The 24,700-nt window shown below is 35.2% G+C and overlaps 1 protein-coding gene and 2 non-coding genes across 3 annotated transcripts in view; 2 read left to right on the forward strand and 1 right to left on the reverse strand.

Annotated features, from left to right (window-relative positions):
- Positions 1 to 24,700, reverse strand: part of ADGRB3 (adhesion G protein-coupled receptor B3) — an 898,471-nt gene that overhangs the window by 95,576 nt on the left and 778,195 nt on the right. The window lies entirely within an intron of this gene.
- LOC126015285 (U6 spliceosomal RNA) lies at positions 1,485 to 1,589 on the forward strand. The gene has a single exon (XR_007498164.1). It is a non-coding gene; the product is annotated as a U6 spliceosomal RNA (small nuclear RNA).
- On the forward strand, positions 2,764 to 2,901 carry LOC126014877 (small nucleolar RNA U109). Its single transcript, XR_007497838.1, has one exon. It is a non-coding gene; the product is annotated as a small nucleolar RNA U109 (small nucleolar RNA).

Below are 24,700 nucleotides of genomic sequence, written 5' to 3' on the forward strand. Positions count from 1 at the left end.
CTCAAGTAAGAAACAGCACTATCCAAACAAGTTGAAGCAGTGATACACAAAAGAGACTATTTAAAGCTGAGAAGCTTCTGCACATCAAAGAAAATAATGCATAGGGTACAATAGCCACCCAGAGAGTGGGAGAAAATATTCACCCAACACCCATTAGATAAAGGGCTAATATCAAAGTTATACAAGATACTGACAGAACTCAATAAGAAAAATACATCTATCTCTATCAAAAAATGGGGAAAAGAAATGAACAGTTTCTCAAAGAATAATACAAATGGCCAAAAGACACATGAAAAAAATGCTCCACATCTCTAATCATCATGGAGATGCAAATGAAAACAACGATGAAGAACCATCTCACACCACAGAGACTGGCACACATCACAAAGAACAAGAACAATCAGTGCTGGCAGGGATGAGGAACTTATATTCGCTGCTGGTGGGAATGTCCTCTAATCCAGTCCTTATGGAAAACAATATGGAGATTCCTCAAAAAACTGGAAATTGAGCTCCCATTTCATCCAGCTGTAGCACTCCTAGGGATGTATCCTAGAAACTCGAAAACGCAATACAAAAATCTCTTCCTCACACCTATATTCATTGCAGCACCATTTACAATGGCCAAACTCTGGAAACAAACAAGATGCCTACATTTGATATTGATAAGTAAAATACATATGAATTAGATTATCTTAATAGAGGAATATTATGAGCAAATGTAATCTGTGAATCACTGGGAATAAATTATGATAGTTTTAAAAGTGATAGCATAGTGGCAGGATTTTTGCATTGCATGCGGCGTTCCCAGGACATAGGCAGGTTCAATCCCTGGCATCCCATATGGTCCCCCCACAGAGTTTTTCAGGATAGATTTCTGAGCACAGAGCCAGGAGTTAACCTGAGCACCGCTGGGTATTGGACCTCCCTAAAAAATTAAAAATAAAAATAAAGGCTCTGAAATAAAAGAAACTATTCACACTTCATTTTTTTCATGGCCACACCCGTTTGATGCTCAGGGGTTACTCCTGGCAAAGCACTCAGAAATTGCCCCTGGCTTTGGGGGACCATATGGGACGCCGGGGGATCGAACCATGGTCCTTCCTTGGCTAGTGCTTGCAAGGCAAACACCTTACTTCTAGCGCCATCTCACCAGCCCCATATACACACTTCATTTAGTAGACATTGAACCATGTCTTCTTCAGGTTCACTAAATCATCTTCCACTTAGCAATAAATGATATATATATATATAAACAGGTAGATTTAGTGTAATACTTTAATATCCATTTTATTATTTGATTCTTATCATAAAAACACAAGCATAGCTACTATAATTTTTATTTTATGTATAAATAAAACATAATAGGTAAGATAGAGTTGCATTGGGACGACATCTAAAAGTAGATGGAGAAATCAGAACATTAAGAACTAACTGAAGGATAGAACTTCCAAAAATCTTAGAGAAATTAAAGATTTAGTTCTGATGTTCGCTTCAGCAGCACATATACTAAAATTGGAACAATACAGAGAAGATTAGCATGGCTCCTAAGCAAGAATGACACGCAAATTTGTGAAGCATTTCATATTTAAAAAAAGATTTATTTCTGATTAACCCCTATTTAAGTGTTTATATAGATATCTAAATAATATATTAAAACAATATTTTTAAATAATATCTTTCAGGAGCTCAAATGTAACAGTATTCAAAAACATAATGATACTCACTCTTCATATATAACTGATTTGCTTTCAAAATGCTTCACTGGAAAATCTCTTAGCTGTTTGTTTTTGAATGTCATATTCTTCACACTATAATTTAACAGTCCTATGAAATTTAACAGCAATACTTTTTTTTTTGGTTTTTGGTTTTTGGGCCACACCCCGTGGCACTCAGGGGCCACTCCTGGCTCTGTGCTCAGAAATTGTTCCTGGCTTGGGGAACCGAATGGGACACCAGGGGATCAAACAGCAGTCCATCCTAGATCAGCCACATGCAAGACATAAACCCTACTGCTGTGCCACCACTCTGGCCCTAACTGCAAAACATTTTTAAACCAGTTTAATTAGATTGGTTCTAATCTATAAATTTTATATATAATGATAGAAAAATAAAAAATTTTAAATCAAACTCAGGTGAAAGAAAAGGAGTAGCTATGATATAGCCATATTTAATACTCTAAAAAAGATGAGCTATGATTTAATATCTTTAATTAGTGTGAGGAGGAGTTTACAATTACCAGTAAACAGCACCGAAGTTAATACGGATATAATGAAAAGCTGTAATCTCACGGTAAATATGATGCGTGCCCTGTGAAATTTTACTAATGCCTGAAATATGCATTACCCCCCCAATTTTCCATTATGCATTGTCTGCTAAATTAAGCATCATTCAGTTTACATTATATTCTTACTGCTTCTTTATATTTCTACATTTCCCAACATGACAACCACCACTTATTCATTAGGTAAAAGTTATATTGTGGAATCTTAAATTTACTATTGCTTTGTTGCTGCTCATCATTGTAATACTAGAATCTGAGCCTGATACTCCTGTATCAGCAATAAAGACATTCTGTCCAAAAATAAGTGAATAAGTAAGTAAATTGCTAGAAAACATTTCTATTTTTGACTTACTTGTCTATTGCTATTTGTATGCCTGTCTAATCTCCTAATATAACCTTCATTAATAGACTTTATTTCCAGCTCATATCTTTATTTGTCACACCTGGTGGGTTTAGACTATCATATAAAATACTGGGATTTGTTGCATGTAGAAATGCCTGCTCTTCATTCCTTTGGGGGCAGGAATACATCCATAACATGCTATATTAAAAAAAAGGAGTTTTCAGGGGCTTCCAGCCTTACAGTAGAGGTTGAATAGTAGTATATTTCTCCAACACACACACACACACACACACACACACACACACACACACACTCCACAAGAGAAGGCTTTTTGCTTATTAATTAGGTTGCATCATTTTGGCAGTGTAAAAAGAAATACTGGGATTTAAACTCAGGTGACATAGAAGTCAAGTGCCCTGGTAACTATTGCTCCAGCCCCTTCCCAAATATTCTCATTTTTTTAAAAAAAATTACATAGAAGCAAAATTTTATTCTATATATGATAGATATTGGCAGCATAAATAAAGCACAACAAAAATTAAATAATGATAAACTATCTTTTAAAAAGATCTATGTTTTAGATGGCAGAGAAGGTATCAGTGGACTTATAGAGATAAAGTATGACAGCTTGGGCTGATTCATTTATAAAATATAAATTTCTTTAAAATGTATAGTAAATTCAAAAAAAGTAAAAAGAATTTAGGGCTGGAGAGATAGCATGGAGGTAAGGCATTTGCCTTGCATGCAGAAGGACTGTGGTTCAAATCCCAACATCCCATTTGGTCCCTCGTGCCTACCAGGAGTGATTTCTGAGTGTAGAGTCAAGAGTAACACTGGAGTGCTACCAAAAATCAAAAAAATATTTATAGTAATTTACTAACCCAATATCAACACATATTTATAAAAATTATAGAATATAAAAGAAAGGGTAAACAATAAAAAGATTAAAACAGATTAAGTAACATGACCATGGTCTTACAAAATGTAATTAACTATGCAGTATTCAAATAAAGACTAATTTACATCCTTAGTTTGCTCTTATAAGATCCTAGACTTTGTAAACATTTGAAAACTACATCAGATACACTTGTTCTTTAGCAAATATAAGGCTATATTAGCTGGTCTATTTCATGGGCAGATGATTACATAATATAAAAGCTGGAAAATACTTCAAATTTTACTTATTTATTTATTTTTGGTTTGGGGACCACACCTGGCATCGCTCAGTTGTTATTCCTGGCTCTGTACTCAGAAGTTACTCCTGGTGGTCTCTGGAGACCATATAGGATGCCAGGGATCAAACCTGGGTTGGCTGCACACAAGACAATGCCCTACCCACTGTAATATTGTCCTGGTCCCCAAAATTAAAAAAAGAGAAATAGTTGCTCTTACTCTGGTGGCAGTTAAACTTTCATAAATAAACATTATGCTTCCAAAGATATGACAAGACAATGAATACAAACAATGGCATTCATTACTAAATTCTGCATTGTTAACTGCTGTCATCAATATGGAAAAAATGAAAAGTAGAAGAAACAATTGGACATATATCTTTAATAAGTTTTGACAAAACATCATGAACCAATAAATCAAATAGATAGCTTTATTTGACTTTATGTAGTTAAGATTCCAACTCAGTATTATAAAAACATATGTAGATTGTCACAATTCTTACAACAGGTAGTTTTACTTTTATTAAGATCTTCACATCATAATTATTTACATTATCTGGAGGCCATTAACCTTGCCCAATAATTTCCAGAAGAGGCTTTTAGGGCCTGTGAGCACTATTTTGGAAGTCCTCTTTAAAAAAGTAAAAAAGATGCCAGTCTCTGCAGGATGGGAGGTGTCCAATGTGAAAGAGCAACAATACTTGATCAAATTGACCAAATCCCATCTCTCCACCAAAGTTTAATAATCTCTGAATTTTGTTTCAGCAAAGTTGAATTCAAACTTTATTCCATTTAATAATTTTATTTTTACTCTAGTGAAACAAAACGTTTTTCATGCATTTTATATAATTATCTAGTGTAATATTTCCTTTTACAAGAGAAAGCCACTTATTGGCATTGAGTACTTACACAAATAGTTACCTGATTCTCACTATAACTCCTGAATATTATTAGGACTATGGACAAATCTAAAGCAAATACATTAAATAGAAAAATTTGGATTCAAGCCTTAAGTATTTTCTGTGTCAAGCCAGATTCTTTTCACTTTATATACAATGGAAAAATGGCATAAATGCTACATGTGAAAGTTATTTGGGAGAAAATTATTTTGAATCTACTTTTAGTATTAAAACACATTGATTAAACAGAATTAAAATTTAAATTGTGATTGCAATTTAAAACAGTACCAAGATAGTGTTTTCCATTTTTACAAAGTTCATAATGGCCAACTGTGGCCTTTCTTTCTGACTTTTATCTTGTATAATTAAAAATTCATTTTTCATATTTTTGATTTCTTGTCATTTATGACTTCTGAACATCAACATCTTTCCTCCCACCATTCCAGCTTTAGCAACATTATTGTTAAAGAAGAAAATTTTAGATATATATCCTTTAACTCTATTATATATTAATGATAAGAAATGGAAGTGATTTAGGTATCTTAACTTAGCAAAGCATCTTTAAGGTATATTTTTTTGAAGCAGAAATTTCCTTAAGCTTTTATTGTGGTCTAGAATATAGAAATAATGGAAAGACTGAAGTAAATTTAGGATACAATTTTCTTGGCACATACCATGTGTTGGTTTTACTGTCTTCACAGCTAGACAGTCTCCATTAAAAAAAACATAACTTCCACTATCCCAACTAAAAAAAAGAAAATGCTAAGAGTTACTGACCAAAGTCTTGCACTCTCCATTGCTTATTTTATTAATATAGCTATTCATAACTTAGGTAAAATTTAACCCTAAGTGAATGATTGAGAAAGAGGTTACTTCAATGTGGCAAGAGTATTCACATATTTATGATATACTAAACTGATATTATACTGATGACATTAATATATCATTGAACATCACTCTGAACTTGGTTTTCTCAGGTGATCTTGAAGATAGCAGTGAAATTTTGATATGATAACAATGTGTATATGCACCAATTATAATCTCAGTATGGAATCTAACTAGTCAAGATACACTTGACATAGTAATAAACTCTGAGGTTTGGACTATTCTGTTGAGGCTTTTTATAAATCTCAAATCTTGTTCATTTTCTCTCTCATGCAAATAATATGTAGACACTATGACATAATTCAATAAATATTTTTGAAATAAAAGCTTAGTGAGAATTATTTTTATTACCAAGAAAGTGGCCATCTGTTTCCAAAGAACTCAGATGAGAACATGTTTATCGGCTTTATATGGAGTAATTTTTAGATAATACTTTTTTTTCATGCCTTCTGTACTGGAAGACTATTTGAGCTTAAAGATACTCCAATTTAAAATTCTCTGATATGTATAGAGATATTAATACCTGAAATTAATACTAATAATGTTAATATTAATACTTGAAATACATTGCCAAAACAAGTGAGCAAACATAGATGAGCTAAATAAACTGCTTTCATTGTCAGCATAGGAACTACCCATCTAGAGCTATTTTGTACCACACCATTCATGATTCTAGTTAATTATTTGTAATGCTCATTATAATTTTATTAATTGGACTTATAATAATTGCTGCCATCAGTAGTCTTCTTTGGATATTCATCAACTTAGTTATTATGTATATTAAGACAATACTTGTAAATACTCACACTCATGACACTGTGATTGATTACATATTTTTTTATTTAATGTCTTATCTTCTGACTCCATTAAGAAAGGTATAGAGTTAAAGCAATCATACGCAGGTAGGAATTTGCACATTTCACATACTTGGGTTCAGATCCTGGCACTGTATTTCATTCTTTCATATCTGTCCAGAGTGATCCCTGAGCAAAGACCCTGGAATAAGTCCTGCACACCACTGGGTGTTGTCCCAAAATAAAAAAGAGAAGAGTCTAGTAGTTACCAAAAGTAAAGGTAGCAGAACCGTAGAGTTCTGAACTTACTTGGGGATGATGGCCAATGGGAAATGCATCAAGTCTTTGCGACCTGGGCATTCTGGGTGGCATAGTATTGGAAAGACGTATGCACAAAACAATCTTTAACAATATTGCAAATAGGTACCTCAACAGAATTGGGGGCAGGGGATACCCAATAAAGGTAGAATGCTTCACCTTTATATTTTGTAGTTCAGATATTAGTTATAATAACCTCTATTCCTTGTTAATGTAAGGCACATTCTCTCAGAATGAAGAAAAATACAGTGGCAATTCATTTACCTCTCGTGCTCTATAACCTTTAAACATGCATTTAAGGTGTTAAACACTATTATACCTTGGAGCTATATTTATTTCTCTGCATTTACAGTGGCTTGTCCACTCTGTCTTCAAAAAATTCTTCTGCACTTCAACTTGTGATGAGAAGTTTAAGTCATTCTAGTTGTTATTTCTCATGGTTGAAGAAGACATGGTAAGAGAAACAGGATTCCACTTGTAAAAAGTAAAACCAGGGGCCGGGCGGTGGCGCTCGAGGTAAGGTGCCTGCCTTACCTGCGCTAGCCTAGGAGACGGACCGCGGTTCGATCCCCCGGCGTCCCATATGGTCCCCCAAGCCAGGAGCGACTTCTGAGCGCATAGCCAGGAGTAACCCCTGAGCGTCACCGGGTGTGGCCCAAAAACCAAAAAAAAAAAAAAAAAAGTAAAACCAATTTCCTATTTTGATCTCATCCTGAACCAAGAACTGATCTATTTTTCCTTTTTTTAAATTATCTTTATTTAAACACCGTGATTACAAATGTAATTGTAGTTGTATGATTACAGTCATGTAAAGAACACCCCCCTTCACCAGTGCAGGATTCCCACCACCAATTTTCCAGATCTACCTACTCCCCACCCCACCCACACCTGTACTTGAGACAGGCTTTCTTTTTCCTTCATTCATTCCCATTGTTATGATAGTTTTCAGTGTAGTTATTTCTCTAACTGCATTTATCACTCTATGTGGTGAGCTTCATGTTATTAGCTGCACCTACATGGGAAAATGGGGGGAAGTAAGGGTTGGGACTGAGGCAGTAAAATATTAGAAATGAGCTTTGTAGGGCAGTATCAAGGTTACAATACAAGATGGATATTATGGATATATAGAATATATGCATACAATACTATCAATATGAAAACAAGGAGAAAAAATTTCCACTGACTGTCCCAACATAAACCAGTGCTAGGACGGCCCACCCTCCTCCCAGAGCACATTCCCATTAGTGTAGGGAGAGATAGAGAGAAAGCCTGTTGACCCCTATAGAGTCCACCTAGACCGGCACCCAAGGAAGGACTGAAGTCCAGGGGAGAAAAACCCTACACCTGGCGAGAGCTGGTCTCCAGAATCAAGGAGGAAACCAGAAGCCAGATGTCTGCCCACCCTCCTCCCCATGCACCTCCCCCCTGGAGTACGGAGGGAGGGGAGAAGCCTGAGGACCACTAAGAGTCCACCTGAACCCACTTCTGGCCATCTGAGCTGGCACCCAGGGAAGGCCTGGAGTTAGGGGAAAAAGACAAGGACAGCTGGGGGCCTGCCAAGCCTTCCAGCACTCCCCAGGCTAGGAGGAAAGGCTCTGGTATGGGGCCTCCCCAAAACCCATACCTGGTAAGAGCTGGTCTCCAGAATCAAAGAGAAAACCAGAAGCCAGATGTCTGCCTGCCCTCCTCTCCATGCACCTCCCCTCTGGTGTACAGAGGAAGGGGGGAAGCCTAAAGACCACTAAGAGTCCACCTGAGCCCACTTCTGGCCATCTGAGCTGGCACCCAGGGAAGGCCTGGAGTCAGGGGAAAATGACAAGGACAGCTGGGGGCCTGCCAAGCCTCCCAGCACTCCCCAGGCTAGGGTGAAAAGCTCTGGTATGGGGCCTCCCCTAATCCCATACCTGGCAAGAGCTGGTCTCCAGAATCAAAGAGGAAACCGGAAGCCAGATGTCTGCCTGCCCTCCTCCCCATGCACCTCCTGATCTATTTTTCTAATGGTACAAAGTATTAAGACTGCATTAGAAAACCTAACTAAAAATAAAGAAAAAGGCAGCAACTATTGATCAAATAGCGCTCCATTGTTTCATTCCTATTGTTGCTTTGTTATTTATAGCTTACTCTATTTCAGAGATCCTTGCATCTACTGATGGATAACTGGAAAGTGGTTTCTGTTTTTAAATAATAGCACATAATAAAATTAATTACTTTCACTTTACCTCTATTGCCAAATCTTGGCAATATCTGAAGGATCAGTTAGAGTAAACTTGCTGTGCTTTGGGACAAACTATAAAGAAAGGCACAGACACTGAAGTGGAAAAACATCACTCAGAACTTACTTAAATTAAATTTTTTCAACATTGTTTGCTGTAATGAGCTAGATTTGATGATATAAAGTACATGTTTTAGTCAGAAATAAGGATTAAAGAATATCCGCAAATTATTGCTTGTTAAAGTATATAAAGGGAAGAACTAAAATTTATGTTAAAGTCATATGCCTTCCAGAAAAATATTTATACCACACATCTACACACACTGTATTACACACTATACATGCTACATATAGATATATAATAAGAACCAAACTAGAAATTGAATCATTATATAACCAGACAGTGTCTCTTTAGAAAAGTCATGAGGAGACTAAATGTGAATATTTCAGTTCTATTGCATGATTTTTATCTTCATTATGCAAGTACCATATGTGTAAGTCTTATTTTAAGAGCTAGCAGTGCACTGCCCTAGTAGAATGACACGTGAAAAGATCTGATTGTGGGAAGTGTTGGATCAGATTGTAGAAAATCCAAAGGCTGGAACTCACCATAAAAATACTCTATATTAAGTAAATAAAAACATTCAGTTGAATCAGTATCACTTTTCCTGCCCTTCTGCCTGTCATGATCAAATAGTCTATTTTTTTTCTATCTGTCCTATTTACCTTGTAATTCACGTGCAAATTTAGATGCAGTTAAATATATAATCACTTCAATATATGACTTAGAATGTGTGTGTGTGGTTGGAAAGGATTCATATTTTCAGAAAATATTTATACCTCTGAATTTAATTTTGTTATGGAGTATATTCTTTTTCATTTAGAATCCATGTACAAAATGACCGATTATAGACATAAAATAGTACTTTAGTGAAATTCTTTATTTTAAAAGCAGTTTTTAAACAAGCTAAGAAAACTGCCTATTGTAAGAAAAAGAAACATTTCTAGGTATTTTCAGATTGGGGAATTTAACAGTGAGTTTAAGCAGAGAAGTGCTAAAGAGACAGGGATGTAAGTTAGTCAGTATTGTCAATAATAGCAAACTCGAGGACCTAGATGTCTCTACTCTTGTCCCTGAAACTCAACACTATCTTTTGCAAAGAGAAAAACCTGTAACAAGAGGTCAAATATATCCATCCTATGATAGAGGATGCTCTATCTCTCAATATGAATGAGATTAACTTCCAAAATTGAGGAGGCCTTTTCCCTGGACTTTTATCCTTGGGGCTATGTATGGGGAGGCTCTCAGAGTAGTTAGCTACTTGTAATAGAAAAGCAGGTAGTTAGGTTAGGAGTGATTAGAGGGTTCAAGTGAGTTTAATCAAGCTCTTTACAATGTGTAAAGATTTATCTTTACAATGTAAAAGATAATGGGCTACAGATCTGTAACCTAAAGCCTGAAAGTTCTAATCTTGATCCTATCCATACAGGTTACTTTTCAAAACTTAAAAGTCAACACCAAGTAAATTGTGGGGATAGGAGACTTATCTCAGAATTCTTGATTTCAACTGAACAAGGGGAAAATGCCCTGATGTCTCAATTTTAGGATCTCCCAGTACCTCAGGGGTCTCAAACGCAATTTACCTGGGGGCTGCAGGAGGCAAAGTCGGGGTGAGGCAGGGCTGCATAAGGGATTTCACAAAAAAAGTCCTCAAACATCATTATTAACAGTTTTAATTATTTCTTATGAACATGAATAGAACATTGAGTGAAGATCATGAACAGTTCTCTGAACATGGCATCTTTTGCCTATTCCTTGCTGCCAAAGACTTGACAGCGCTTCTTCTCACAAATCTGAACCACATTTGGCTTTAGAGAGGAAGCAGTTGAGACCCTCAGTATGGCTTTAAGATGATCATCATTAACTCTAGACCTGTACTTTGACTTATTGAAGTTCAATGTGGAGAATAACTTTTCACACAAATATGTGCTCCCAAAAAGGTACATGGTGCGCTTGAACATTCAGGAAAGCTCAGGGAAGCTGGGGGGGCAATTCTCTCAAAAATAGTCCATGCATGTCTGCTTTTCCACTAATCTCCCTGAACTAGGCTTTGAGATAAGAGTTGCATTGCAGGTCAATGAGCTCCATTTGAAGCACAGGAGGGGCATCTTGCATATCAAAAGTAAAGGGGTCCACAAAAATTTGGAAAGTGGCTCTGTGCTTTTTGAAGTCTGCAAATCTGTGATCAAATTCCTTCTCTTGCTTAAAAATAGCATCGACATATTTCTCACCACTGAATGGTATGCCTGCATCCACAAGTTCCTTGCATGCTGGGAAATGACAAAGGTTTGTTTGAAAGAGCTGGAATTTTCATAACACAAGTTTTGTGGAGAATTCTCTTCAGTTGTCATAGGCAGCACTGATAAGCTGCCCCGAGCCTTGTAACATATTGTTTATTACATTCAGCTTATGTGTGATGTCAACAAGAAAAGCTAAGTTCATGAGCCATTTGTGATCATTCAACTCAGAAATCGCATTCCCATCCTTCTCCATGAAGACTTTCACTTCTTTTCTCAACTCAAAAAATCTTTTCCCCTGCTGAGCCAATGTACCTTGGTTAAATAGAGCACATCTCCATATTCTGACTCCATTTCCTCTAAAAAAGCATGGAACCTCCTATGCTTTAAGCCCCTGGATCTGATTTGGTTGATGCATTTCACAACAACAGACATCACATTGTCACAAGGCAGTCATTTACTTCAAAGGGCCTGCTGATGGATAATGCAGTGAAGAGCAATGGCCTTCTCTACACCCTCCTCTTAAAGTTTTTTCTGAACAAGTGCCACCAGTCCATTTTTCCTCCTTGTCATCAATGGTGCTCCATCGGTTATTATTCCAACAAACTTCTTCCATGGCAAACCTGCATTCTCAGTGGCATCACACAGATGCCCAAATATCTCATTAGCGGTGGTCTGGCCATGCATTGAAATTATTGTGAGCAGCTCCTCTGTCAATTCATAATTGCAGTCAACACCATGAACATAAATTGTGAGTTGCACAGTGTCTTTTATATCTGTGCCCTCATCAAGAGCAACTGAGTATGCATCAAAACATTTGGCTTTCTCACACAGTTCATGATAAATGTCACTTGACATGTCAGAAATTCGCTCTGCCACAGTGTTGGCAGAAAAGCTGATTTTGCTAAACTGACCTTTCTTTTCTGGACAGATAATAATTGCAGCCTGTAACATGCATTTTTAACAAACTCTCCTTCTGTGAATGGTTTCCCTGCCTTAGCAGTCATCTCACTAACCATGTAACTAGCTTTGACTGATGCAACATTCTCTTTGGTTGCTTTCTTGAAGAAATTTTGTTGCCTCATTAGACATGCTTTAAGACTGGCAACCCACTTGGCTCTCTAATTTCCTTGATATTTTGCACATTCTTCTGCATGTTCGTTGAATAATGGCATTTCAAGTTGTATTCCTTGTACACTGCAACTTTCTCTGAGCAAATAAGACATGTGGGGATGCCCCTGTGCTCAACAAAGAAATACTGCATCTCCCACTTTTCCTGAAATTGTCTGTGCTTGTCATCATTCTTTCTCTTCACTGCAGGCTTTAATGAAGTCATGATGAAGTTATGACAAAATCTAATTCTGTAATAAACTTCTCTCCCTTCTCTCCCTTAGGCTTCCGATAATGCAAGGGACAATGGGCAGGAGCAGCGAAAATGATGTCTGCACTAGGCGCAAAGTATTAGTGATTATTCACTTACCAAATATTTGCAATAAAAATCGCATTAGTAAGAAAAAATTCTCAAAAAATTGCATTAAGCATTTGCATACCCTGAATGGAACTGCTCAGGGTATGCGAATGTTTAATGCATTTTTTTCTTACTAATGTGATTTTTAATGCGATTATTAAGTAAGCGAATAATAGCAAATACTGCGATATTTGAAGGCCGGCCGCGGGCCAGACAATGTTGTACAGAGGGCCACAAATGGCCCGTGGGCCATGAGTTTGAGACCCCTGCAGTACCTAGAAGGTGACAAAGATTAACAGAGACCGGTACATGCATATTCAAACACTGAGTAGGAAGTAAAATGACTCATCATAATCAGTTTTAAAAAAATAAGCATCCTTAATTTTGCCTAATCTAGAAAAGCTAAACAGACTTGAATTTAGTATAAAATGGATTTACATTAAGAAATATGTAAATAAAATATCTTATGAGCATCCAGAGAGTACAGTAGGTAATGTGCATGCCCAGTGAACTTGTGTGTGATCCCTAGTATTCCTAGAATTTTACCAGGACTGATTCAGACACAAAGTTTAGAGTAAGTCAGGAACTAAAAAAATCGTATATATACATCCATGTATATATGTAGTTATGAATACTTTATTCTGAATATTAAATTACACGTATTACTAAATGCTACTAATATTTTTGATACTTATTTAAGCAATTAAATTTTTAATTGAAATTAAAAAATTAATTGAGAAGTTAAGTGCACATCAAGATATCTTGGAAAAATACATCTTTCTACATTTGAAAACTACTTGTGCTTCCTATTAATAATATAATTGGGTGGGGGTTTGGACCACACCCAGTGCTACTCAGGGGTTACTCCTGGCTATGTGCTCAGAAATCACTCCTGGCTTGGGGGACCATATGGGACGCTGAAGGATGAAACCACCTTTCATCCTAGGTCAGATGCATGCAAGGCAAACGACTTACCACTGTGCAACCATTCTTGTCCCTATTAATAATACTTTTATCTTTAACTCACTAACCTTTTAAATTGGGATATCAACCTATTGAGTTATACATCATAACTCATACATAGAAATATTTAAACTAATACCTGTCATCTGATATTCAAATGTTTGATAATATTTATAATAAATTAACTCATTGTAATCATAATAAATTCAACATTAATAAAATTTGAGATATATAAAGAAAGGTGTACATAGCAGAAAACTAAAATAGCACTCATTTCTATTTCAGAAAATCAAATAAGGACATTCTCATGGATATTAATCTAAAATATTTAAATAAGAAGTTTTCTCTAGAAATTTGTTTTCTTTAAAATATTTTATTTCTCACTGTTAAATCTTAATGTTGAGTCAAAATTGATCTCTCTGCATTATCAGATGTGACATATTTTAATGAACAAATTGAATATTAGTTATTCTGGTAAAGAAAATAAGTGTTAACCTAGCATTCTGATAAATTCTAGGTGATTAAAAAATTGAATAAACATAAAACAAATTGTGCACTTGTTTTTATATATTTCATCTTTATCTAAAAATGTAAACTTTAGAAAATTATTTACTCAAGTAGTTCCACAAGATTTTGTTTGGGCTATCATTACATTTGATACAGTTTTATTGCCAGAAGTAAAAGTTTTAAAACTTTTAAGATGAAATTCATGTATTCATCTGTTTAAAATAGAATGCTTTATTATAAAAATTTGAACCTGTCTAAAAATAACAATAATATATAATTAGATAAGCATATTTGAGTATCACATATTTTTAATTTGAAGACCAATGGAGGGAAAATATGCACACACAAACACATATATTATATATATGTAAAACTGCCGTATATGGGCAGATACAATTAAAGTCTTAGAACCTGACAGGTTTATAAGCAATTTTTCTTCATTAAGGTAGTACCAGGAGAACTTGGATTAAAACACTAGTGACATATGCTTGAGGAACTGTATTTCATAGTCTTCATCTTTAGTTTCATAGCCTCTCTCCTCCAGCCATTGAGGGTTAATGTTTTGACATCTCCATGATCAGTCCTTGTTACTAATTATTTTAGAACTACTGCTGCAGCAGCTTCTCCTTGGTGCAATTGCTGCTTTCCTGTTTTTGTCACTCCCTTCTGTAATTAACCTTGCTATACTTAGCTACAAAGCACAGATCTTTTGGCAGACTTCTTCAAGATTTTATTTTATTTTTCAATGGTGGATTGCTGTCTGATTTTCTCCCGGGAAAATGTCTATAATGATTCGGTTACATTAATGATGACACTAACTCAATCGGTCTCCCCACTACACTTTAGTTATGACAATATTCAGTGCAATTTAGTCCTCTGAGTTTAGCAACTGCAACTGAAATAGTTTACTTGAGATTAGACCTGTCACAATTCTAGTCCTGAGGTGTGTAAATACCAGTAATTGGTGGAAATTAAAGATTCCATTGGGAAAAACCCAATGTTTCCAGAGGGTTTTAACTAGCTTGTTTTCTTCCAATTCAGAGGCTCCATTCATTCCAGATATGTAATTCTTGAATGGTCTTGCTAACCACAATCACTCATTAACTTAGCTCCACCATGTGACATCTCTGCCAAAAAAAAATGCTACAGGTGCAATGAGATAATTCAGATATAATGGGAATGGCATAAGTAAGACTAAGCACTAAGAAGTGCTGAAAGGCTGAGGCTTGGTAGGCCCCTATTTATATTAGCAGTAAAACTGCATGGCCAAAAATATTTACAGACATGAAAGTACAATTTTCCTTGCCACAGATCAAATAAATGCCCTAGGCCTGGTCTGTCTGCTCCAGAGAACCTATCTAAAGTTCTTTTGGTGTCATGCCCGTGACATGTCAATGAGGCATAAAAGAGACATAATTGAGTTGGCTGGAAGTAAAAGAAAAGTGACTGAATATCTGTGGAAGAACTATAAGGCCTAAAATAAAACCAATCTTAAAAAATTATAAAGGAGAAGAGACAAAAATAAAAAACAACAACAACCCTCTCAACTCACCTTATTGTTTTTTTGTTTGTCTGTTTTGTTGTTTTGGTTTTTTGGTCAAAGTTCTAATAGAAGTGCTAAAATTCGATCTTGGTTATTTTGACAAACAGGACTTGATTGAGATATAAATTATCTCTCCATCAGCAAACTTGTTAATATCTACATCAATTATATATGTCTATATTATGTATAATTATATTATATATTTATATATGTATAGTAAAAATATTTGAGGTAGAGAGAGAAAGAGACAGAGAAAACCAATGCTTTGAATTTTGAAAGTGCAGAGAATTGTGAATTGATCCTGAACACTACCATGCATGCCTCATCTAATGAAAAAGATATGTGCATTTATTTGTATATAAAAAGAAAATAATAATTAAATCACTGGCTCCTAACACAAAATTTAAAAAGTATTTTAATTTCTTAAGTTATCATTATCTTTATTATTATCCTTATTAATTTTCTTTAGTATTGTTAAGAACATCTTACTTAAAAGTAACTTTTATTAATGTATATATTATGATGTACATTATATGTATATAATGTATATTGTATACATTAATGTATAGTGCATCATGATGCATACAGCTATTTAATTAAGTTTAAGGCATACTGCATTCCAACACCAATTCCAGACCCATTTTCCCATGTTCCCTTCCATTCACAAGCCTATCTCTTTAATAGGCATATTTTAAAGTGGGACTCTCCTGTTTTCAGTGTCACTGACTTTGTACTTTGAATATATAGCTATACTACCCTCTACACCACCTGTGTGTTCTAGGTCTTTGACCTTGCCCATTTTATTTTCCTGTTCACTTCTTATTCCCCACCCTTTGAGTTCTTTCATTTTCTGTCCTTCCCCCTCCTATATTCTGCAGGAATAGGTACTCCCTCTAATACCTTACTCCTCCTCATGAGTCATTCTAAATACTACAGGTAAGTGAGTTGAATAGAAAAATCTTTTATTTTGAAGTGGTGCCAAGATGAGGGTTGATCACCAGAAGAACAAGTTTGCATCATTCCATATACTCAGTAGCCTACATCCCACTTCTAATTAGAGGGACAAGAACCAGAATGGGTGTTAGTAACTGATTGTGACTACATAGATATGCCTCCATGGAAATCCCTATAGTAAGGACTAGTGAGCCCCCAGGAAGTTGAAGAAACCTGGAGGTTGGCAAATCCCAACTCTACATGGACAGAAATTCTATTTTAGAAACCACCAGACTTCACCCTCTAAGCTTTTTTTTCTTCCCTGCTGTTGATTGTTATTCTTTATTGTTGATCATTATTCTTTAAACTGGTGAATAGTGGTGTTTACATAAATTTGACAGTCACTCTAGAAAATGTACATAACTCAATTTTCTAGACATTTAGTGTCAGTAGTAAGTTAAATTATAGGATTTCCCTCTAGTATTTCAATAGCTACTGTTTGTTTGTGGGGGGAAAGCCCCTCCCACCAAGCACTGGAAGGAGAGCTGCATATTTATGGGTTGCTGTATAGAAAGTATTATTTCAGCTACTTTCTTAGAGATGTGATGTTTGAGAAAGTTCAAAACTAACACAATAAATATATTCTGTGCTGTGCTGCTTACCTCCTTTGTGATAGATTTAAAATTTATGCCCATAGAAAACTGAACTCTGTTAAAACAGACCTCCTAAAGGAGGTCACCTCTAAAATGCCAATGGTTTTACTCAGTAAGTGCTTTACAATTACTTGTCTTTCATAGAAACCTGCCTTTCTATTGCTTTTTGGTCTTTTTTATTAAATTAAAATAGGACACAAAGATAAGAGAAATAAAATTAAGAAATATCACTTCTATGAAATAGGGGAGAAGGAGGTAAGGGGTAGACATATCTTGAAATGATTTAAAGAAGTGTACATATGGAATAAAAAAAAGAAAGTTGCTTTGAATATGAACTATCTCTGCATGAATTGATAATACCAACCTGACAATAAGAAAAGTTGATAGAAATTACTTGTCTATTATTGGACATACAGAAATATAGTTATGAACAGTTAACAACTTTTAAACAAATTTGAAGGAAAAGTCTGTAACTAGAAATAAATAAACAATTACATTGGGAAAGCTAAAACTAAACACTTGCCTAGAATGTACACTAGTACTTAAGTGTTAAAGACTCTCTTGAGAAGACATAGCTGCAAGAATTGCCATTGGATTGTTGAACCCAAAAACAATCTATCAAGATCTATGTTAAAAAAAAAAAACTGACTAAAATTTCATTTCAGTTGCTAGGATATGGTAAGCAGTGAACTTGAAGGAAAGAATATTGGTTCAATTACAATATAAAGGTGCTGTCAGAAACCAACTATTATTACTATTGCAAGTTTTAGTCACCCACATAATAGAACATTTTAGAATCAAATCTCTATCATATATTTAAAGTCAGGCATTTTAAAGTGAATATATTTTATTGGAGCCTTTGCTAAACAATAGAAAACAATAATTACTGTTTGAAGATTCCTAGAGACATCATATATTAACTTGAATTTCTCAGTTATACAAAAAATTCAAAAATAAATTTATTCAATTGAGAAAAGCATAAATTCAATGAGTATGTATGTATGTATATGAAAAAATGAAGATAGGGTTAGGAATCTGGGATAACAGGATTCAAATCTTGACTCTCACTTATTATCTCTCTGACCTTATCTTCTTGAGACTGAAATATTTTAAATGAAACTATCAGAACAGTTCTAATGTTATTACACTTTTATGAAGTTTCAATAAATCAGTGCTTGTGAATATAAATGCCTGGAAGCCTTCTTTCTAGTAGGCTCTATTTTTCTTTACAGCAGTGATATGGTGTTGATAACTAACATTATTTTTTTTAAAGTGAGTTTACTCATTGCTCTCTCAAATCAAAGTGCATGCTAATTCATTGGAAGACCAAAGAGAGCTTTTTTGTTTGTTTGTTTGCTAACATTCTCCTTTCTTAACATTGAAGTCAGAATCTATTTTGAGGTAAGTTGTAACACAGAACATCTTTGAAATCAAATGGCAAGCATCATAACCTAAATGAAAGAAAAGAGGTTAGCACATAATATTCTTCTTCCCCAAAAAGTTCGTCCTTCAAACTATTCTTAATTTTTTCTTTAGAATAAAGTGAAATGTTTATGTATTATAGTGAAAATATAAAATCAAAATAGTGGTCTGAATTCAGAATACATAGGCCTATAAACTTAGGTATGACTAAACTGGACAAAACTTTTATTGAAGTTTGGAAAATATTAAGTTAAATATCAACATTGTGTTATATACACTAACATAACTCTCATCAGAGATTGTCAGGCTAAATTAAGAAGCTATTTTATAGCAATTTAACTACCAAACAGAATGTGAAGTTTTTACAAGAGCTTAAAACTTTATCTATTATATAAGTTTGGAAAATATAAGGTTAAAAAATCATCAATTTGTTACATACACTAACATAACTCTCATCAGAGATTGTCAGGTTAAATTGAGAAGCTATTACATAGCAATTTAACTACCAAACAGAATGTGAAGATTTTAAAAGGGCTTAATTTTTACCTTTTTTCAAAACTTATTGAATATTATTGTTTAGGTCATATGTTTACAACAGTTTTAACATTTATGGTTTTGATGTGTAGAACATCTAAATACTAAAGCCTCAGGACCCTCAAAAGTCTTTATGTTAATTTAAGCCCAACTCATCATACTAATTTATTTAGAAAATAAAGAATAGGCTAGTACCAAACAATATTAAAATAATCCCAGGTGCAAGACTACTAAGTTGTGGGTTAGATACAGAGGGGACCACATATTCTAGCCGCCCTGGGGTGAGGGAAGAGGAAATGGGAGGTAGGACAAAAACGGAGGTGTAGGGAGGACAATTTGGTGATGGGAATCCCCCCTGATTTTATGTAAATATGTACCTAAAATATTATTGTCAACACTATGTAAACCACTATGATCAAAATAAAAATTAAAAAAAAATCCCATGGTGGATTTAAATGAGGACTTTTTATACAAATTATTTATGTAAGTTCCCAGTTTTTTAAAAAGAAAGAAAAAAAAAACAGTTGTTTCTCCCGGTCTAATATTTGGCAACAGGGAAGCAGCATTTTCTACATTTCCAGAGTTGTGTTTTGGCAAGTCTTTCTCCGGAACTGTGGATGTACTTTTCCTTCTAGCCTCGCCTGTCAGTCTGGTCTCATTGCACCTGGGATGTCTGGCACATATAACTGTTGGTGATATGACAATTAAAAAGTATAGGTAAATAGCATCTCCTTGTAACTTGGTGCTTTCACATTGCTGTCAGGAGTGTGCACTTCAAAGTAGGATGAAAGACGCTCCAGAATTAAATGGGGAGAAAGTAAATGTTAGAACAAATAATTAGGAAGAAAGAAACTAGGCACATATCTTATGAGGTGAAGAGAGATTATGCATTAAAGAGAAATCGAAAAAGACATTGCCTAAAAATGTAAAGTGTATTTCCTTTTTTTCCTTTTTTTTTTCTTCTTTTTTTTTAGTGTTTGCTTTTTGGGCCACACCCAGAGATGCTCAGGGCAGGGGAACCAGGGGATCGAACCAGGTCCGTCCTGATCAGTCACATGCAAAGTAAACACCCTACCATTGTGCCATCACTCTGACCCCATACAGTATATTTCTAAACTGCCATAGAAATAATGCTGAAGAATGCAAAGTGTCAGGAATAGGTTAGTTAATGCCATCCTTTTCCTAGACAAATCATTACTTGTACTTTCTACAAGAAATGTAGAATATTCTATATCCCCCCTCCAACCAGCAGTCTGTTTTGAAGCATCACAGCTAGAAGGTTCAAATTTCAGAAGGGAAAAGCCATAGATAAACATGAGTAATGCAGAAAAGCAGATAAAGAATTCTTTTGACTTATTTATTTGGGGAAGCATTACATTTATTTTGTTTAACCTATATCTGCATTGTCTTACATTGGTCTAATAACTAGATTTTCATAGACAATTCTTCAAAGAAGTGGATCAGGCACTTTTGAAATTCACTTGGAACAATAAACACCCTAGAATAGCTAAAGCAATTATTGGGAAAAAGAATATGGGAGGAATTACTTTCCCTAACATTAAACTGTACTACAAAGCAATAGTTATCAAAACAGCATGGTATTGGAATAAAGATAGGCCCTCAGATCAGTGGAATAGGCTTGAATACTCAGAGAATATTCCCCAGACATACAATCACCTAATTTTTGATAAAGGAGCAAGAAATCCTAAATGGAGCAAAGAAAGCCTCTTCAACACGTGGTGTTGGCACAACTGGCTAGCCACTTGCAAAAAAATTGAACTTAGACCCCCAGCTAACATCTTGTATGAAGGTTAAATCCAAATGGATGAAAGACCTCGATATCAGACCCAAAACCATAAGATATATAGAACAACACATAGGTAAAACACTCCAGGACATTGAGACTAAAGGCATCTTCAAAGAGGAAACTGCACTCTCCAAGCAAGTGAAAGCAGAGATTAACAGATGGGAATATATTAAACTGAGAAGCTTCTGCACCTCAAAGGAAATAGCTCCCAGGATACAAGAGCCCCCCCCCCCACTGAGTGGGAGAAACTATTCACCGAATACCCATCAGACAAGGGGCTAATCTCCAAAATATACAAGGCATTGACAGAAATTTACAAGAAAAAAATCTAATCCCATCAAAAAATGGGGAGAAGAAATGGACTGACACTTTGAAAAAGAAGAAATACAAATGGCCAAAAGACACATGAAAAAATGCTCCACATCAATAATCATCAGGGAGATGCAAATCAAAACAACTTTGAGGTACTACCTCAAACCTCAGAGATGGGCACACATCACAAAGAATGAGAACAAGCAGTGTTGGTGGAGATGTGGAGAGAAAGGAACTCTTATCCACTGCTGGTGGGAATGCTGTCTAGTTCAACCTTTATGGAAAGCAATATGAGATTCCGCAAAAAACTGGAAATCGAGTTCCCATATGATCCAGCTATACCACTCCTAGGAATATACCCTAGGAACACAAAAATACAATACAAAAATCCATTCCTTACACCTATATTCATTGCAGCACTATTTATCATAGCAAGACTCTGGAAACAGCCAAGATACCCTTCAACAGATGAATGGCTATAGAAACTGTGGTACATATACACAATGGAATATTATGCAGCTGTCAGGAGAGATGAAGTCATGAAATTTTCCTATACATGGATGTACATGGAATCTATTATGTTGAGTAAAATAAGTCAGAGAGAGAGAGAAAGATGCAGAATGGTCTCACTCATCTATGGGTTTTAAGAAAAATGAAAGACATTCTTGCAATAATAACTTTCAGACACAAAAGAGAAAAGAGCTGGAAGTTCCAGCTCACCTCATGAAGCTCACCACAAACAAGGATGAGTTTAGTTAGAGAAATAACTATGTTTCGAACTATCCTAATAATGAGAATGTACGAGGGAAATAGAAAGCCTGTCTAGAGTACAGGCGGGGATTGGGTTGGGAGGAGAGAGATTTGGGACATTGGTGATGGGAATGTTGCACTGGTGATGGGTGGTGTTCTTTACATGACTGAAACCCAAACACAATCATGTATGTAATAAATTCGTTTAAATCAAAAAAGAAACATTGAATAAAAAGATATTTGGATAGGGAAGGGTCTAAACTAAGGGTGATATTAGTATAATACAGAAAGATCATGCAGAACATGAAAACAAGGTAGAAGTTTGTTTCAAGTAGTTATTAAATAGTTGACAGTTGCAATGATAAACTATTTAAAATTAGCACATGAATTGCATTGGAAAATGAATTGGAAGTGAAGATGACTGTGAGGAGAAAAGGTTTGTGGAGACACAGGTAAGGAGAAAGAGAATGCAAAGATAATCCAGAGGAGGTTAAAGTTCAGTTATACTCTTTTTAAATTCCTTGATGTAAATAGGATAAGTTATTTATGTTTCTTTAAAAGGAATTTTTAGACTACTCAATAATGAAAAATCATAGTACTATTTTAATAACTATAGGTTAAACATCTACTTCTCATGGAATAACAATTGTAAGGTGAAACTCTTAAAACCAATTTTTTGTTTTCGAATTTGAACATTTAAAAATTTTAAATAAACAATCAATGTTTCTTTCTTGCAATGTTCTGACAATTAATTTTATGAATTTTAACCTTTGTTTTATTTACACATTGTGTTTTTCATACACTCCATCATCCATGTTGGTCTTTTGCTCCTACAATAAAGCATGTTTTTAATGAAGAGGATTAAAGTGAATCACACACACAAAAACAGCTAAATACTATTTCAGAAAGTCCTTATAGTCAATTGTCAGGTTAAGTGGCATGTCAATATTTGTTCTTTGTTTCGTTTTGTTTTGGGTTTTGGAGCCATACTTGGTAACGCTCAGGGGTTACTCCTAACTATGCACTCAGAAATCACCCCTGGCTTGGGGGACCATATGGGACGCCGGGGGAATTGAGCTGCGGTCCGTCCTATGTTATTGCATGCAAGACAGACACTCTACCATTTGTGCCACTGCTATGGACCCACATGTTCATATTAATATAAAAATCCTGAGCTATTTTGAGAGCAAGATACAATGTCAGGAGAAAATCCTACTTCACTTCAAATGTCTAATCTGTTTAGAAAAAGTTTAAAATAAATGCCCAGCACTTGAAAAAAAATAGGAAGTGCTCTTGGCTAATTTAATGAAATCTTTATCAGGTCTTTCTTGAGAGCATGGCCATGCTCAAGATGTTAATTCTGACAGTGCCCTCAGATTGCCAGTGTTATGCATTGTAATGTTGGTGATCAAGTAGATACAGTCAGCTGATACGATTCTATTCTCTGACTTTACCAGAGATACAAATGGGATAAATTTTTTTAATTGCCCAGTTGAATCCAGGGAAGTTGAACTATAAATACAGTGGAAAAATACAATGGTGATGTATTTAATGCATGTCAGAGAAAAGAGAGGAAAGGTAAACAAGAAATAAGAGCCAATAAATCTAATTTCAGAATTCTTCAGGTCGATATAGCAGGCAGTAAAGTAGACAATTAGAGATGTCCATTCTACTCTATTTCTGAAATGTAACTAAATATTAATATCAACATCAAAGAGGACTAATTTATTTTCACTTTCATAGTGCACTACTACACATAATTTGGGGAAGGCAAGTATAATTTTAGAGACCCTTTGCAAAATAAACAGTATTATTTCTATTATCTTTGTTTTTATACAGAAAAGGGTTCAAAAACTTGTGAGGAAAGTGGTGGTGCAAGCGGTAAGGCATATCCCTTGCACGCACTAGCCTAGGATGGACCGTGGTTTAATTCCCCAGTGTCCCATATGGTCCTCCAAGTCAGGAGCGATTTCTGAGCGTATAGCCAGGAGTAACCGCTGAGCATTCCCAGGTGTAGCCTCAAAACAAAGCAAAATAATGCAAACCTATATAATAAGTATTTTCTGCTGCTGCATTTTAATGGAAGAATATGTAAAACAATTCTGTCTTGTACATTTCTTTTCCTGAACATGCTTTACTGGTGTAGTAGCATAATAGTTTAAAATGCAATTTTGCTGAGAGTTTTTTATGTTGTCTATGAATTTTTCTCTGTATGACAAGTTCATTGATTTATTGAGGTATATATTTATAGACTCAAAGTGGGTTTATTATCTATGATTTATTTTTGTAATTCTCACTTTTCACTATTCTCTTTTTTGTTTTTTTTTTTTTTTTGGGGCCACACCCGGTAACGCTCAGGGGTTACTCCTGGCTATGTGCTCAGAAGTTGCTCCTGGCTTGGGGGACCATATGGGACACCGGGGGATCGAACCGCCGTCCGTCCAAGGCTAGCGCAGGCAAGGCAGGCACCTTACCTTTAGCGCCACCGCCCGGCCCCCACTATTCTCTTTTTAAAGATGACAACCAAACTGTTAAGACTTTCTTTACAAGATTAAAGAAATCAAGAGTTCACCTATCAATTTCACAAATTCATAATTTTAATATAT

This window comes from Suncus etruscus, chromosome 7 (assembly GCF_024139225.1).
Source record: "Suncus etruscus isolate mSunEtr1 chromosome 7, mSunEtr1.pri.cur, whole genome shotgun sequence".
NCBI classification, from domain to species: Eukaryota; Metazoa; Chordata; class Mammalia; order Eulipotyphla; family Soricidae; genus Suncus; species Suncus etruscus.